This window comes from Macrobrachium nipponense, chromosome 4 (genome assembly GCF_015104395.2).
Source record: "Macrobrachium nipponense isolate FS-2020 chromosome 4, ASM1510439v2, whole genome shotgun sequence".
Taxonomy (NCBI): domain Eukaryota; kingdom Metazoa; phylum Arthropoda; class Malacostraca; order Decapoda; family Palaemonidae; genus Macrobrachium; species Macrobrachium nipponense.
This window is the reverse complement of record NC_061100.1, coordinates 58,931,858-58,949,357: the sequence shown is the minus strand read 5'-3', so window position 1 is coordinate 58,949,357 and position 17,500 is coordinate 58,931,858. Positions and strand designations below refer to the sequence as shown.

At 30.9% G+C, this 17,500-nt stretch overlaps 1 protein-coding gene across 1 annotated transcript in view; it reads left to right on the top strand.

The window, feature by feature from the left end:
* Positions 1–17,500, top strand: part of LOC135211373 (neural-cadherin-like) — a 339,986-nt gene that overhangs the window by 121,476 nt on the left and 201,010 nt on the right. The gene's annotated exons all lie outside the window — the stretch shown is intronic.

Here is a 17,500-nt window from a genome sequence, read left to right as displayed (position 1 = left end):
TATATATATTATACATAAGCTCTATATATATATATATATATTACATATAAATATATATATATATATATATATATATATATATATATATATATGTGTGTGTGTGTGTGTGTGTGTGTGTGTTTACGTGTGTTTGTGTGTGTGTAATTGTCATAGCCACAGTGCCCTCTTCACTTGTCTAATTCTTTGCTCTTTTATTTTTGCTTGTCACTACAAAGCCTTGAGATCGAAGTTGAAAGAACTATGAAGAAATCATGATGTCTAGTAGCGGGAAACGAACCCGTGATACCATAATCAAGAAGAGGTCACCTTGACGACCTCTTCGTGATTATGGTATCGCGGGTTCGTTTCTCGCTACCGGACATCATGATTCCTTCATATTTTTCTAAACTTAAATCTCAAGGCATTGTAGTGTAAGCATAGCAAAAAAAAATAAAGAGCGAAGATTTTGAGAAGTCAAGCTTGCACTGTGGCTATTACAATTACATATATATCTGGTAAAAATGAGCAGTAGATTCTACCTTTATTGCTTAAAAAGTCACAGTAGCTAAACGTGGCTTCATTAAATAAGCGGATACCACAGGAAAATTATAGGCATAAATCCAAGCGCTTTCGTCTTTACTTAGACATTGTCAAGGAACGAATGAAACACAGTTTGAAAGAAAGTTACCAGGTAAACAAAAGGATCTAGAATAACAGATTGTAAATTGTGAAAAAAAGGTGAAAATCGAAGATATAATCCTGGATTATCGGATAACACACGGTCACAAACTTAAACCTAGAATTAACCATAAGAGAAACTAAAACGTGGCCATACAAATTCCAAAAACATTTATAAAACTGAATATATTAATTTTGTTATTTATATTTATCTACAACTTTTTTCATAATTCAGGCATCAATTTTAAATAAACCATGACTTAAATTTAGAGCACTTCTATTATTTGGCTTGATGAAACAAGATTCAATGATATTCCTTTTCACTGTCATTACATGGGGTTAAAGCCCTTGCCTTTTTCCACTTAATAGGATGATCTAAATCTCTCATATGTACGAATACTGCGTTCGATATTTGTCTAGGTCTCACAGAATATTAGCGCTGTTTAATTCGTTGTGAAATGGATTTTCTGGTTTGTCTGCAATATATTTTATCACACTTTTTATAAGGAATTTCATATATGCAGCCGGGAACATCTTTAGGAGAATTTTCTATTACTAAACCCTTAACATTAATATTGCTAAAAACCTTTCATCATAAAGTAATTTTAGGATGTTTTGCTTACTAAATTCAAGTTTGCCTTTAATTAAATAAGATGTTTTTCTAGCGTTTTTCCATGACACATCTACAAAAGTCCTTGGGTATTTAAGTTTCAAGGCAATACCATAAGTAGTTTTTATCTCAGCGTCAATAAACTGCGGGCTACAGACATGTAAAGCCCTTAAGAACATTCAAGTAAAAACAGAGAATTGAACATTTTGATAGTGATTGGAGTAATAATGAGAGAGGCAATGTTAGTCGATTTCAAAAAACTGAAAAGGTGAAATTTCTATCATTTCCATGGATAGTTACATCAAGAAAATTCAAATTACAAATTTTCTTCTCCTACAGTAGATTTTATAGAAGGGACTAAATTATTGAGATTAATAAGGAATTCCTGGAGATTTTCTTGAACTGACCAAATACAGAAAATATCATCCACATACTACCTAAACCACATAATGTTTTGGGGCAAAATTCTTAGTAAGAGTTTTGTCTCAAAACATTCCATGTAAATATTGCTAAGAACAGGAGATAAGGGATTACCCATAGCCATGCCAAACTTTTGCACAAAAAATTCCCAATTAAGACATGATTTAGTATCTTTGATACGTAACCTTATGAGACTAATGAAGTTTGCTACAGTTAAAGGAATATCATAACGTTCGAATTCATCCTCCAAAAATTCAAGTAAATCATCTGCAGGCACCTTTGTAAATTAAGAGAAAACATCAAAACTAACCATATTACAATAAAAATTCAAATTTAAATTATTCAATTTATCAATAAAATCAACATTGTTTTTCACATTCATATTCAACATGTTCAAAGGTGTAGGAATTTTTACAGGCAAGCCACTTAGATAAATTATATGTAACTGAGCATAGAAAAAATTTTTTAACTAATGACTAACTTTAATTTTGTAAGCATAAGATTCTAAAATTACCGTATTATGAAAGGTTTTTAGAAATTTCTAGAATTTTAAAGCTTAGTAACATAAATGTTGTTTTCAGTAATATTAATGTTAAGAGTTTAGTAATAAAAAATTCTCCTAAAGATGGTCCCGGCTGCATATATAAAATTCCTTGTAAAAAGTGATAAAATATATTATAGACAAATCAGAAAATCTCTTTCACAACGAATTAAACAGCGCCAATATTCTGCGAGAACTAAACAAATATCGAATGCATATGTATGAATAATGCATTCGATATTTGTATAGTTCTCACAGAATATTGGCTCTGTTTAATTCGTTGTGAAAGAGATTTTCTGATTTGTCTATAATATATTTTATCACTTTTTACAAGGAATTTTATATATGCAGCCGGGACCATCTTTAGGAGAATTTTTTATTACTAAACTCTTAACATTAATATTACTGAAAACAACATTTATGTTACTAAGCTTTTCCAGTTAATAGGATGTAGATCATCCTATTAACTGGAGTCAAGCAAGGGCTTTAATCCCATGCAATGACACAGTTAAAAGGAATATCATTGAATCTTGTTTCATCAAGTAAAATAATAGAAGTGTTCTAAATTTAAGTCTTGGTTTATTTAAACTTGATACCTTAATAATGAAAAATGTTGTAGATAAATATATGTAACAAAATTGAAATAGTCAGTTTTATACATGTTTTTGGAATTTGTATGGCTATGGTTTAGTTTCTCTTATGGTTAAATCTAGGTTTAAGTTTGTGACCGTGTGATATCCGATAATCCTGGATTATCTCTTTGATTTTCACCCTTTTTACAATTAACCATCTGGTAGTCTTGATCCTTTTGTTTACCTGCTAACTTTCTTTATATCTGTATTCCATTCGTTCCTTGCTTGCATTGGCTTAGTAAAGACGAAAGCTCTTGGATTTCTGCCTATCATTTTCCTGTGGTTTTTGCTTATATGAATAACTTGATCACGAAGTATATAAAACGTAATGCTATGTATAAATAAAGGTAATGCCACGGAGAAAAATGAAAACGCGAGAACTCCCGAGATCTTTTGGTATTAATGACCCTTAACTTAAGACAAGACTGATCAGAACAAAGAAAAACACAGTACAAGTAAGCATAAGCAAACGAACATTACAGGATTAACAAAAGGTCCAATTCACCTTTAAGAAAAGAAAAAAACTCCCGTGGGCTAGATTAAAGATTTTAAAAGCAGCCACCACACATGGTCACGGGCAATTTAGTCAGAAAACAATACATTTTGAAAACAAAGAGGCATATACGACCGGACAGCACAAATTTAGTAAAATCCCGAAGGATAGATTAAGGATTTAGGAGGGTGCGGTCAAACACACTGGTCAAAGGCAATTTAAATCGAAAAATAATACACTTTGTATTAGTAACATGAAATTTACAAAAGTCTTCAAACAATGAGTGAGAAACGAACATAAGACATAAATATAGCGAGCATGTGAGAGAGAGAGAGAGAAAAAAAAAATAATAATTAAAAACATGTAGGACTGATCAATTAGTAGTTATTTCATTGATTATAAATATATATATATATATATATATATATATATATACACGTATATATATTAATCTATAAATACATAAATATCTGTCCACATTGCACATGTTCTTGACACATTTGTTCATATATACCTATACTTCCATGGAACCTCAACCTTTTGTGTCATGAAAAAACGTCTGAATACATTCCAGCCCATGGAGGTTCTAGATAGAAGAAATTTTGCTGTAGCGAGCACACTTCATACGTCTAGCCACAGAAAGTCTAGCTATATTTTCCTCTCAAAGTGCCTGAGAGTCTGCGTGAAAGATCCAACTATTTTGAACATGTAGAAGTTAGGTGATTAAATTGAGAAGAAATTCGGAAATTCGTTAACTAAAGAGAACCGTTCAGTAATTGCAGGAGACTAAGCTATTACGGAAAAGAATAAGCCTGGAAGTTGGATGGTTAAGTGGTTGGTTTGCTGGACAACACAAAATTCCAAGGCAAAAAGCTAAGCGCGCCAGCGAACGCGTGCGTTGTCTTCAAAAATGGGGAAGAATCGTAGCTTCTATCCAGTTGACAGCTCAAAAAAGGGATAATTTTTTAAAGGAATTTTTCCTTTTAATGAATTTCTTTTTACTGAAATTAGTTTATTAGGATATATGAACCACTTTAAAGTCTTTGTAGAATGAAACGGGAAACTAGCGAGAAAGAATGTTCTAAGCAAAAGCAATTTTTCTGTAACATTTTTTAAAAATATTTTTGTATTAAGGAACCTGATACGAGACAGCCATTACCCTCTCCCCACGCCACTAACCATCCCGTCTCCCTCCATAATGACACGCCATCGAGTGTGGTAATGATGCTCATCTCGGAAATTATTTGGCCCCAAGTGAACTCAATTAAGGAGTCAAGTTTAAAATTATGTTATATATGAAGCCATTACTGTTAGGTAGGATATTTTTGAACCCCTTCATCTAAGTGACTTTAAATTAGTTCGAGATTGGTATTCTTTTCAAGCAAAATGAGGCCAGCACTGGATACGCTTTCCTGAAGATGAGTGCTGAAGACGATTGAATTGTTAATGTCTTTATTTTCCTTGACAAACTCTACAGGTGCCATAGTTTTAAATTATGTGATGCTAACGGCAGGATAATTACTTAGTGACATACTTCTTTTAATCACAGAACATGAATTAAATTAGCCTTGTCTCTTTGTCATTGACAAACAACATTTGCATTCATGTATATTTTCAGATGCCTCTTGCCAGCTTTCACTTGGTTCATAATGCGGGCCCCTTTGACTTGTCCGGTGGTATCATGGTAAACCCCCCATTATTGAAAAAAAAAATTATATATTATATCTATATAGATATATATAAATTATTTAGAAAAAAATATAATATATACATATTTAAAACATATATATAAGTATAATAATTATTATTAGATATCTATATATAATATATATATATATATATCCTATTATATATATAATATATAGAATATATATTTCATATATACATATATATATTATATATATATCATATATATACATCATATTATATTTATATATACTATATTCTTTTTTCCCTCAAAAAAAAATATATATATATATAAGCCTATATCTAATATATATATATCATATATATATATATATATATATATATATATCGATATCATCTATATACTATATATAAATATTCATATATAGATATATAGCCTCTATATATCCAGATATATATATCGATATATATATATATATATATATATATATATATAATATACTCTATATAGATATATATATACTATATATATATATATCTGGATCTATATTAATCTATATATCTATATATATCTCTTCTATATCGCATCTTATATATATAACGCTTATTATAGACTTCTAATATAGTTTTAGATATATCTATCTCTGATATATCATATCTCTATATATATAGAATTTAATATCATTAATATATAATAAATATAGATATACATATATATACAATATATATACATATATATATATAATATATATATATATATATATATATATATATATATATATATATATAATATATATATATATATATATATATATATATAACATAGATATCTATATATATATATATATATATATTATATATAGATCTATATATATAGATATATATAGATCCTATATATATATATATATATATATATATCTATATATAGATCTATATATATCTATATATATATAGATTATATATATATATACTATATATATATACATATATTATATATATATATATATATATGACTGGTAAAAGTGTTCTGTAACAACAGAATTCCATCTAATAAAAGGAGCCCATAAAAACACCAAAATGTAGAGAGAAAAGTACTATATTCCAGAGACTGCTGTCTCTCTCTTCAATATACCTGAAGAGAGAGACAGCAGTCTCTGAAATATAGTACTTTTCTCTCTACATTTTGGTGTTTTTATGGGCTCCTTTTATTAGATATATATATATATATATATATATATATATATATATATATATATATATATATATATATATTCAGGCCACCATCTTAACATCAAAATATAAATTTTTTCTATGTTTTTACGAGCATTGCACATTGTCTGTCCCTAATATTTGGATTAAGAAATTGAATACATAAGAAAAATATCAAAAGACGCATGTTATCCTTCAAATATATTAGATATTTGTTATAATAAAGCCCACAAAAAGTTTTATAGTAAGTAACACGGAGAAAGAAAATTCTAAGAACATTCTCAGTTTTCTTATTTTAACGGATTTGAAACCATTAAATCATTGTTAAAAGCCTTTAAGGTCAACCTTGTTTTTTCCTATAATAACACACTAAAAGGAATGTTAATAAAAAATGGCCCCAGAGAAAGACACAACATAATATATAAAATTCCATGTATGGACTGCCCCTCCTTTTATCTGGGACAGTCAAGCAAGGGCTTACAAGTAAGATTAAAACAGTATAAAAATTCTTTAAAAACTGAGCAAACATCTAATGCAATATTCATTCATTTCAGTGAAAACAACCACCGAATAAATTGGATTGGTAGTTCAGTAATTGCAAGATCAAAAGATGACTTATCACGAATTCTTTTAGAATCTGCCACAATGCAACTTACTTCCCATTGTAATTCTAATATTAGCTGTGGCCTGTTTCATTTAGACTCTTCTATTTGTAACATGTTTAAGAATGACCTCAAAGATATAATTACAAACTTAAATACAAATCATTTGCCTTAGAGATATTTCCTTGGTATATGTATGTTTTATATGTTTTTGTGAATAAGTTTTTGTTTACCAAAGATCTGAATGTATAATTCTTTAATTGTCTTGTCCCTGTGTGTGAGCAGTTGGACTTAATCTTTTTGTTCGTAAATTGTACTCATGTTTATGCTTGTTTGGGAAGGTTACTCATTCTCCAGGTGTGTTGGATTCTCCTTATAATCCCTATCTGTCACTTATACGACCTTTCCTGTTCTTTCAATTTCTCATGTAAGTCAGTTCGTCTGCTACGTAAAGGACGTTGAGTCGAAATATCTTGCAGAAACTCCGTTGTTTATCTTTCATTCGTGGCTTATACCTTTGTTTATGGATTTATCATGTTCCAAACTTTCGTGATTCAGTTATACATGTGTGTGTGCGTAACTGAATCACGAAAATTTGGAACACAATGAATATATAACTAAAGGCAAAAGCTGCGAAGCAAAGTGAAACGAAGGATTACTGTTACGTTTCACTTTCCTTTGTCGCTTTTGGCTTTATCTATAAACATATATATATATATATATATATATATAATATATTATATATATACATATATATATATATATTACACATATATATATATATATATAGATATAAATATATATCATATATATATATATATATATAATATATATATATATATATATATATATATATATATATATATATATGTATATATGTGTGTGTGTATGTGTGTGTGTGTGTGTGGTGTGTGTGTGTGTGCATTCATGTATCATTGTATCATATTCTTTACAAGTATTGATATCTAATATATAATACGTCAATACCATTTCAACAGAATATTCTATTCCTACCTACTGCTGAGGTGTTATCTTTGTCAGTTCTCAGTTATTCTTCTGACATGTGTGTAAATAACGAGAATTGCTCCTTTGCTATTTGCAGCAAAACGAGATTGACTTCTTAGCAACATGAGGAATGAATATCACTATTTTGGTATTTAAAGACCGAACGGGGTTGATTACTCTGCAAGTTAGGGATATAAAGAGACATATTCCTCTCCCATTTAGGGACATATCGAGAATTATTCTCCTGCCAGTTAGGAACCCACTAAGAGATATTCCTCTATTAGCATCTGGCCATAATAGAAATGTTCCTGTTCCATCTAATTAGGACATGGCGAGAAACATTCCTCCATCATTTGGATATACGAAAATTATTCTTTTGTTATTGCAAACTTTCATTAGAATTATCATTTTGCCATTTGGGGGCATTGGGAGTTTCCTGTTTCTTCTAAGGATATTACGGCAGTTTTTCACTTTCCATTTAGGGCTATTACACAAATTTATACCTGTGCAATTTGAGGACAATATATGAACTGTTTCCATTTCCATCACGAGAATTATAATTATTCTTCTGCTGTTGGAAAATATGAGGGGTTCGTTTTGTCGTTTAGTGACAATGTTGATTTTTCTTTTTCCAGTTGAAAAAAATAATTATTTTCGTTAGTCATTTGTTGACAAACAGATTCCGTTTTTATTGTTACCTTAAAGGAGTAGATGTTTATTTACATTTCTCTCTATTCATTCATGCTCTATATTTTTCTAAAAGAAAAATGTGAATATAATATGTTATACCAGATTTAGTTCAGAGGGAGAGAGCAGGTTTGTACATTTGCATAGGTTAGACTGTCAAATTTTTCACAGAAAGATACAAAATTTATCACCATTCTCCATTAAGGTTATAGGGTAATAACCAATAAGTCTTGAGATATAGTTGTACCTCCAAACTCTCAAACATGTGCATCATCGTGGAAGATACTAATACCCTAAAACTTGAAAAGCCTGAGTTGTAAACTCTCGAATTCTCTGTATACGGATCTTTCAAGATAATGAAATTCATCTGCATCCCCCAAAGGTAACGCAAAAAAAGAAAAAAACACACACACACACACACACACAAAAGAAAAACTGAACTATTTCCAGCTCCGAGCATCACATTTAAACTGCAGTATATACCTAAAAGTTGGTCATGTTTGGAGGGCATCCTGTGGCTTGCTTCTCTCCGTATTTGCATTAGAGGTTCTCAGGCCTTTGGGGGTCAATCTTTTTCTTCTTCTTATTTTGCTAAGAATGGAGATGCTGGAGGTGGAGTACTTGCAACAGAATTGGGAAAGAGTATATTTAATGCTACTAAATGACATTTACTACACTGTTTATTAAGTTATTATTATTTTCTTTACTTAGAGGTTTTCCAAATTTAAATCGTAGATGGTTACAAAACCCTGATCAATGACAATAAGAAGCAATATATGTAGATAAGCACTTCAGAATAATCCAAGAAAATAATTGACTGATGAATATTTTGCAGCCATTAAAAGTAAATAGAATACAAGAAGTTAGGGTGTTTCCAGGATCTGAAATAGTCTGAAACTATTTGGAGAGCATCATTAAGCACCGACCAGTGTCACCATCATCCATCCTCTGCCATGATCATAGAATTCCCTTTCTTAATTAATTAAACAAAATACAAGTTAAGGGTTTAATGTATAGAGCCATACCACATCCCATTAATTATCAGAGTCAAATTGATCATTTCAAGATAGCAACTGGAATTTTCATAGAACTTTTAGCTACATAACCTTACCTGTTACTCGCAAGTTGTTCTTTGAATCGGTTTAGCAATCAGTCAGACAAACAGATATTGGTTTCCTTTAACTGAAGGAGATTATAAAAAGTAAGGTACAGCAAGAAGAAATAAATTGGACCGACTCAATTTTCTTTTTCTACTTAGTTTCTGTCACAATATGGGAACTACAAGTACAAATTCTTTAGACTTTTATATTTACCTTGACCAAAAAAAAAAAGAGAAAATTTGTATCATTCGGCTGGCTAAAAAACTTTACAACGCTTTCAGCAAAAATGGATGAGACTCTGGGGTTCGTTCATTACTTGCAGCTATAGGAAAAAAGTTGTTTCCCTGTAGTTTGGAATATTACTGGGATGCCCGCTGGGAACTATTATTATTCTTCTTTTTCCCGTCTTCGTTGAGAGAGATAGAGTGGGAGGGAGAGAGAGTGAGTTTGCCTCTCTTGCTTATTTCTCTCTCTCCCTCTCTCTCAGTCATTACTTCATTCATTAATCGAATAGATCTCTCTCTCTCTCTCTCTCTCTCTCTCTCTCTCTCATCAGTACTGAAGTGACTGCAGCGAACGAGGGCATACATAGACCCGGACATTGAAACATTAAACGCAATCAGTGACATTGCTCCAAAGTTTTTTTTTATTGGAATCTTGGTTCCGGAGTCTCCTTTTTAACGAAAATTATTATATCTTTAAAACTTGAAACCATTATCTTACTTCCTTATTCTTCTTGAGATTAAGAGATCTGAAAGTTTGTTTCATCAGGTATGCTCACATTGTTCAGTGTTCTAAAGAAAGGCCCACTATTCAAAACTTTATTCCTTTCCCTGTTATTCGTGAACCTTCTCTAATCGTTAAGAAATATGAGTAAACTTTAAAAGACTTTTGTATATGACAGTTAATTATAAACAAGTATCCCTTGCCACGACGCCTGTGCATAAAAATGAACATGAGTATATCCTAATATCCATTCCACTGAGAGTGACTGGCACTGGGAAAGATCCGTGAAAGGTCTACGTTTATTCTCATATACACACTCATATTCATTCATGTACACTTAAATACATAATATTATCACAAACACGCGCGCGTGCATGCATATAATATATATATATATATATATATATATATATATATATATATATATATATATGTGTGTGTGTGTGTGTGTGTGTGTGTGTGTGTGTATACTTATACATATATATATATATATATATATATATATATATATATATATATATATATATATATATATATAAAGGTTTTTTGCCACGAAGGAAAAAAATGAAAAAGCGAGATAGCCTAGTACTTTCGGTCCTGAGTTTGCCTCAGTAAAGGGTCCGAACAGGACCGAAAGTACTTGGCTATCTCGCTTTTTCATTTTTTTCCTTCGTGGCAAAAAATCTTTTATTTATACATAGCATCACGTTTTATATACTTCGTGATCAAGTTATTCATATAATATATATATATATATATATATATATACATATATATATATATATATATATATATATATATATATATATATATAAGTACTATCAACAAGAAAAATGAAGATACAGTTTTGTTAAATCTTCGAACACATATTGCTCAATAATACCACACCTGGCAACTCTAGAAAGGGGGAGGAGCTTCAAGGTCATAGTGTTTGTTGCTTTCTAGACTTTCAGTAACTTTAAACCAATAATCATTTACAGTAGAATGCAGTAACAGCCTTTATATTATTCGTTAAAGGAGGTTGGTAACGTCACTTCAGGGTAGAATATCGATCATCCTTCTTTAAAACTTAGCATGAAACCTACAGGAATGAATGCAATATTATGATGAGAGAGAGAGCGCTAGAGCGAGAGAAGAGAGAGAGAGAGAGAAGAGAGAGAGCGTAACATAGGCCTATCTATAGAGATATTTGAATCATTCAAATATGTTTTAGATGCGAGAGAGAGAGAGAGAGAGAGAGAGAGATAGAGAGAGAGAGAAAGCAAAATCTGCTTTCGTGAAAGCATAGGATTTTGCTTTCGTGAAAGCATAGGCCTATATGTAGCTACTTAATTCATATATTTCCTTCAAGAAACTAAGTGATAATATATTTTGGTGAGACAGACAGACAGACAGACAGACAGACAGACAGACAGACAGAGAGAATTATAATATTGGCAGAGGAAAGAGCGATGAGTCGGTGCACAGATTCCCGGTAAGGTCGGGCTTCACTGTACTAGATAAAATTCGAAAGGACCACAGTATTCAAGCTAATTCTCTAAGAAATTCATACACTAATCTTGATTTCATTCGACAGTTGCCGTAACATTCAATGAGTGTAAAAGAGAGAAAATTTCAACCATAAGCTTCGGTTATTCTTGATTTCTTAATTATGTTGATCTCTACTTTTGAAAACTGATCAATCTCCACAAATCTTTCACAAAAAAAGATGTGTAAAGTACAAATATTGCCACAAATAACTCTATATCTATTGCACAGGCCATGAAAGTTTTATATCGTGCAAAAAATGCTGATGTATTGGGTGATTTTTTCTGTCTCGCGGTAAAGTAATGCAGCCGTGTTACCTGTACAGGCTAATTCCGAACTGCTTATAGTAGGAGCATAGCTTGAAAATCTTTGAGTTGGCAGGCTACTTTATTATTGTTAAAGACTTCCATTTAATGACAGTAGCTTTCTCAACAACTACTATCATTCGATCCTTGTTAACGTCAAAGCCATCAAAGTGTGAAAGTCGTTACTCCATTATCCAGTGCCCCTAGACCTAGTGCTTTCCGCCCGAAGTACTCGGACAACTCCTCACATCATAGCCGTCACAATATTGACTGCCGCTGACGTCCACAAACAAAATTCTAGGAACTAGATAATGACAATCACCGTTTATGATGATGCAATAATCATAATCCTGTTCATATAGGAAAACGAATAAACACTCTTCGTGATACAGAATAACACAACCCGCCAGTCCCCACTCAACCTTCCAGATCTCTATGAATGAATCCATCTGAGAAATTCCAGTTAATTCCGATGGCCATGGTGTCTGCACGTTTTGGTTTTGCAGATTTTAACATATTATATATAATTTGTATTATATTTTCATATTCTAGAGTAAATTTACGTAGATTATGTGTTTTGTGTAAGAAAATCATTCAAATTCGATTAACGAAAGGTAATGAAAAGTGTATCATCACATTTCTTGCCGATACACACACACACACACACACACACACACACACACACACACACACACACACACATATATATATATATATAATATATATATATATATATATATATGTATGTATGTATAAAGTATATATATGTGAGTGTGTATGTATATATATATATATATATATATATATATATATATATATATAATATATGTTTGTGTGTATGTATGTGTGTGTATGTATCTACTGGCAGGAAGCATTCCAAATACCTGGTTATTATACTTACCAATCGTAGAATTCAAAGTTACCTCACAGCAGCCAGATACTTGAACTTTTTAAAATAAAATATGGCTGGGTACTCTAAAAGCAACAGTGATCCTTTAAAAAACTCATTAATTATTGAGGCCTCAAAATTTAAATACACCAAATTATACCAAATATGTGAAATATCATTAAGTTTATAAAAACCGGTGTGAGGTGTTCATATAGGCTTCAGTTATTCAAAAAACTTTAACTGTCTTCCCTGTCTCAGATCACTTCAAGAAAATTGAAGGCACAGCATAACCTATCACTTTGGTATGTACACAGATTTATTACTATCACTGGTGGTCAATAAATGAAACACGGTTTTTTTAAGTAGAATTCACAGTCTTACTCTGAAAAAATATTTTACTGTTACTTGATAACACAAAATTTTTATTATAAGTGAATTAAATTATTTAACAAACTTAGACAAAAAAAAATTAAATTAGTCAAAAAATTAAATGAATCAATCAAAATTTTAACTATTAAGGCATACTTAAGATTTGAAAATAAGATCTAAGTACCTAAATGAAAATTAAATCACAAGTGCTAAAGTTTGAAATTAAATCAAGTATGCAATACTAGATCATTAAGAAACCCTTAAGAAAGTTAATCAAACAAATTGTGAATGCAAAAACTTGAGAACACAGTATGCGTAAATGTATCAAACAAACAGTTCAAATGAAAATAAAAGTGCAAAACTGAAAAACAACATGTAAAATAATGTGTCAATGGTATTCTTAAGTCATGATTTAAATTGCATAAATATAATTTTACCATGCACCTCAAATTTTTGCTTTTGCTGCAGTTTCAAAATTCACCAAACACTTGATAGACCTGTTGCAAAAACACACTTGTAACGTCTGTATAGATTTTACAACGAATTACACAAACGCAATTTCGAGACAAAATATTTAACAAACAGTAAGAGTGACCATTACAAATAAATTACGTTGCTTGTGTTAAAACCGCAAGATCGAGAAAGAGAATCTTCTTAACCTATAAACCACGGTTATTTAGAATAATGAATATAAATCCTATCTTCATTTCAAAAGCAAAACTCTCAAATGACGTCATGGAAGTTCTAGAAAGACAAATGGCGCCACTTCCTTAGCAAAACGTATTAGAACTTCCGGTGCTATGTGACTCGATCTCATAATGCATGATTTCATTATGCGGAACTATTTTGGGGCCAAGATACTCTGCGACTTACAGCACATGACGCGATCGATCGAAGTATGTTTTAGAAACTAAATGACGTAATAGCCATGTGGCTTTGTGCAATAACTCGTATCAGACTTTAAGGAAAAGTCGCCTTAACACGTTCTACACAACCAGCACATGGCTACTTATGATTGGCATGTTTTGGAAACACAAAGAGCTCGAGAGCCTCCCTTATCTCTAATTAATGACACTTGACTCGCAACAAAGTGATAGAGACAAAATCTTAGGGTGACGAAGCACTGTTATGTCAACACACTTCTTTAGACTGATGAAAGCTTAGATCATCTGGACTGACTGACTAAGAATCGATCTCTTCATTTAAGTTATTAAAATATTATTGTGAAATCTAACATACGTACCTTACATACGATTCTTCAATAATTATCACTATTACACAAAATATATAAAAACTGGAATGCTAAGCACAACAATACTTGGCAAGATATACATTTTAAAGGCAATATCATGAATATATAATATATATATATATATATATATATATATATATATATATATATATATATGTATGTATGTATGTATGTATATTAGCTGACATAACCTCTTAACTTCTGAATTTTACTGCAGTTTTAGCATTCACATATAAGATTAGGAATAGAAGAGCCCTTTCCTTCCATAATACGAAATGGCCAGGGTTCACATCCTGCCACGGAGGTGACAAACAGTTAAAAAATTTTATGAAATCGAGAAATTAAGAGTCACTGTGGCTATTAATCATATTTGAGTACATTATATATATATATATATATATATATATATATATATATATATATATATATATATATATATACAAATAAGTAAATAAACATACCTGGTATATCACCGTGTGAGTTGAATTTCGACTATTCTCGCCTTGAGGGAATCTCAGAGTAATATTAATGCTTTTTTTATGAAGCAATAGTAAAATTTTATAAAACTATGTAAAAGCTTTCGAACCCTATCCTGAGTTCTTATTCTAAAATTCTATAAACCTATGTAAAAGCTTTTGGAGAGGAACCCAGGGTAAGGTTTCAAATCTTTTACATATTTTTTTATAATTTTTGAAGATGAACCCAGGGTAGGGTTCGAAAGCTTTGACATATTTTTTTAAAAATATTTGAAGATGAACCCAGGGTAGGGTTCGAAAGCTTTGACATAGTTCTATAAAATTTTCGAAGATGAACCCAGGGTAGGGTTCGAAAGCTTTGACATAGTTCTATAAAATTTTTGAAGATGAACCCAGGGTAGGTACGAAAGCTTTTACATAGTTCCATAAAATTTAGAAGATGAGAGAGATTAATTCAAAGCTTGCTATTTACAACGCACATATTCTCAGGGGTGGTCTGTAAGATAAAAAGGAAAACTAATATTCCTGTCTTCCCTAGTGGTTGGGTTCAATTTGTTTGTATTGACGAATCCAGTTATCAAGCAATGTAATTCGTAATTACTCTACTTTATCATTTCAACAAATGCTTCCAGTGTCATACACAAACACACACACACACACACACACACACACACACACACACACATATATATATATATATATATTATATATATATATATATATATATATATATATATATATATATATACTATATATATATATATATGTATATATAGGTAATATATATATATATAGGTATGTAATGTAGATATATATTTTATATTTATTTAAAGATAGATATAATATTAATATATATATGTTATATATATATAATATATATATATATATATACATATATATATATACATATATATATATATATATATATATATATATATATATATATATATAGATTATATATATATATATATATATTACATATATAATATATTATATATATAATTATAATATAATAGATATATATATTTGGTGTAATATAATATGTGTGTGTGTCTCTCTCTCTCTCGTCTCTCTCTCTCTCTCTCTCTCTCTATCTATATATCTATATATATATATATATATATATAGATATATATATACGTATGTATAATATATATATATATATATATATATATATATATATATATATGTATGTACGTGTGTGTGTGTTTTCGTGTGTGTATGGCACTGAAGGCAATTGTTGAAATGATAGAGTAGAGTAATTACGAATTACATTGCTTGATAACTGGATTCGTCAATACAAACAAATTGAACCCAACCACTAGGGAAGACAGGAATATTAGTTTTCCTTTTTATCTTACAGACTATCCCTGAGAGTATGTGCGTTTTAAATAACAAGCTTTGAATTAATCTCTCTCTCTCTCTCTCTCTCTCTCTCTCTCTCTCTCTCTCTCTCTCTCTCTCTCTCTCTCTCTCTTGGGAAATGTGAGTACGAACTACGCATCAGTGAAGACAGCCATTATATCGTGATGTCGTACGCGATATTTCATTTCGTAGAAGAAACAGTTGTTCTGAGCTCTCTGCCGGAACCGTGAGACACCAAATGTTTGACCTTTTCTTGTTCATTTGACCTTATTATTATCTTCTTTGTCTAATTTTTACTTCTTATAAAGTCTCTCGTCACATGGAAATGGCTCTGCTGTACCTGTTACTTGATAAATTAGGAAATATGTTTTGTTAATTATTATTATTGTAAGTAGTAGTAGTAGTAGTAGTAGTATAGTAGTAGTAGTAGTAGTAGTAGTAGTAGTAGTAGACTTTGGATTACTTTGTTTTTCTTGTCAGTTCGCTGGGTAAAAGGCCAAGCATTTTCTTAGTAACTATTGGTTGGTTTTCTGCTAACCTTTACTATAAAACAATAATGTCTTAGGCTGAACTTTAATAATCTTCCATGTGTATGTTCTCTGTACGCCTGTGCGCGCCAGCGAGTTCCTTTCCGTAGCTAACAAAATATCTCTTCAATATCGCGTTTAAGCAATTACATTCCTCCGCGATTCTTATGCTCATCTTACACGCAGCGTAATTTACATAATGCTGCTTTAATCCTCAGAGGTGTCAAAATGAAGACATGCAGCCCTCATACGTCTGGATCCGAAGGAATTTTAGGCCATGAAAGTCCGGAGCTTAAAGGCTCCTCTGCCCTTTAGTGGGCGAGAAATATCGGATATCGGACATCAAGCTTGCATCCTGCATCCTCCCTTTGCGCCGCTCACATGCCAATTTTGACGTTGCAGAGGTCTTCCAATTCTGTGTATATACTTACTTGCTTTGTATGACAGTGTTCTCATTTTTG